The sequence below is a fragment of the Gavialis gangeticus genome, unplaced genomic scaffold, assembly GCF_001723915.1.
Source record: "Gavialis gangeticus isolate Ggan-Ray unplaced genomic scaffold, GavGan_comp1, whole genome shotgun sequence".
NCBI lineage: Eukaryota > Metazoa > Chordata > Crocodylia > Gavialidae > Gavialis > Gavialis gangeticus.
This window is the reverse complement of record NW_017729022.1, coordinates 168,048,865-168,051,509: the sequence shown is the minus strand read 5'-3', so window position 1 is coordinate 168,051,509 and position 2,645 is coordinate 168,048,865.

The window sequence follows — 2,645 nt, the reverse complement described above, 5'->3', positions numbered from 1 at the left end:
GAGTTTGCATTTGGGCAGGTGCCAGAATGGAGGAAAGGGGCTTGCGTCTCTGGCTATGTGGAGCAGAGTGGGCTCAGGATGCTTCTGTGAAAGAGGAGTCACTGCCAAGAGCCTGTTAACTCTTCCCTGGCCCCACAGCTGCCACATTTCACATGGCAGGTGAGGATCTAAAACCCTGAATTCTGCTGTGGTTGCAGGACCTAGGAAAGGTCAACCTGCTTCTTGGTGGTGACAGCTGACACTTCCTCTTACAGCCATCTCTTGTCACCTCCCCCCACCCTCTGCACTGACCTGCTTCACTCAGGTGAAGGTTCAAGCCTCCCTGTCTCCTTTTTGGCACTGCCTTCTACTGAGTGTCCAGAGCTTCTGTGCCACATGTAGCAGGCATGCTGCAGGTTGACTACCCCCTCTTTTAAGGGCCACATTATGAAACCTTCAATCCTGTATGCAGAGCCATCCTCAGACTGTCCCTGTGACCAGTATTTCAATTTACAAAGAAAAGCGGCTTCTGTTGCTGATGAAGTTTGCATTAAAAAGTGCAATGACTTTGTGAATTGCTGCTTAATTTTACCGCCTTTAGTTCTCACTTTCTCACAGTTGTGGTTTTAGTGTAGACTTCATCCATTGCTTTCCTTTTTTTTTTCTTTTTTGCATCTCTCTATGTTTTGCATTGTTACTAGATTTTATTTTACCCCCTATCTTATTCAAGATGGGCCTGAAATTGAACATTTGATACCCTTAAACACTGTAGACATTCAGATCTGTTTCCAGCTTTTACCACTTGACTCAAAATCCATTTCCTGTGGAGGTGGAAACCAGCTGATTCTTTTGTAAGGCTAGGCAAATAATCAATAGCCATTGGTCTGGGGCCATTTACCTCTTTATTCCCACAGACAACTGTAGACCAACACTAAATTTGTCTTTTTTTTATATTATTTGAACATTTCCTACATAATTTTGGAAGCATGTTGAGAACAGTCCATGTTGAAGAATATACATTTTCACTGAGTTGGAAATGACATGATCCTAGTCCTCTTCTTAAGGGAATGGTTTATGTAACTCACCAAGAACATCATGGATTTCTCTTTGTTTATTCAAAGCTAACATTCACATTAAAGCTTGGTTCTTCACTTAAAAAAATTGGTTTTTGAAAGTATTTTGGAATGTATTGCCTACAATATGCTTTCTGCAAGTATTCTTCTTTGTTAATCCTATTCACTATATATTTGTGGAAAGTGAACATCCAAAGGGAGAGATGCAGTTGAAGTGCATTTATCTGAAAATTCAGAAAATTGATGAATTTGGGGCAGTTTTCACCCAGCTGTGTAGCTTGGCCAGTTTGGCGAGTGTTTCATGGTCCAGTAAAACCCAAATAACTTTTCTGATCCTTCCCCTTTCCTCTTGCATATATTTTTGTTTCTGAAAAGCCTATGACTGCCCTGTACAGGCTGGATGCCATTATTACATCTTCATCTTCCACTTTGGCAGGTAGGACTGTGGTCTGCTGGGAACTGCAGAATCATCCTCAGACTCTGGCTCCTCTCATGAGAATGATTTCACATAATAATTTTACACACACACACTTTGGGTCCTTCATATTTGTCTTCTGGGTCTTGATTCTTCAGGGTGACTGGGGTTATGATTTAAAATTTTCTACATGGAGTAAATAAATTAATAAAGCTGAAATTATTGTCCCCAGCATATGAGGTGTTACATACAGTGTAAAATAAAACGATACTTTCAAACTTTTGCCAAATAATGCATTAGACCTCTCTTCTGTTTAAATACAAATATTTAAGTGTTAAATATAAGCTTTAGATCAGAATGACTAAACATGTCTATTGTAAAGTAACAAGTGCACAAGCTTTCAGTGTAATTTTATTAAAGATAAAGGCCCTGATTCTCTATTGCCCTATATCTTATGGCATCATTTACACAGTTCTTAACACCTACAGTGCATCTGCTTTGCTAATGGAGTAGCTAACTACAGCAGGTTATCAAGGAACAGGGATAGTAATATATCACTGTTACTTTTTATTTTCTTTCTGTCACTGATCGGCTACCTGTTCATTTAGCCCCTCCAAATCCTTTGGGCACCCACTCCACAGTCCTATCCATCCTGGTTCTTTTCTATAAGACCCAAAGGAAAATAATGACTAAAGAGCAAGAAAAAAATTCTGCTAAAAAGGGAACTGGCAACCTTTCTCTGTACATAAAGTTTGCAGTCTACAAAGCTGGTATTTCCCACCTTTGGCTCCTGCAATGATTTATTACCCAAAATCAAAATATGTGGTCCTAGTCAAACACTCAAACAAGACCCCATACACTTCCAGCTCCCCATACCTAGGAAGCTCTCTCACCTAGCAAAGACAGCCAGCCTGAGTATATCTGCTGGTTGCAACTATGTCAGTATATTGTAGGGATAAAAGCAGTTTCACAGTTAAGTAATTCTAAAAAACACTTAAGACTTTTAAAGTTAGGATCAGTGCCTTAAACTCCACTACAGAATCAAGAAGTAGACAAAGCAGACTTCGAAGTACTGGTGTTGTACCTTTTTACCAAGACACCAGGCTCAACAATGAGTCTTGACACCTTGGGAACCAAAGTTATGAGTTTAGTTGCAGAGAAAATACACTGTATTGCCT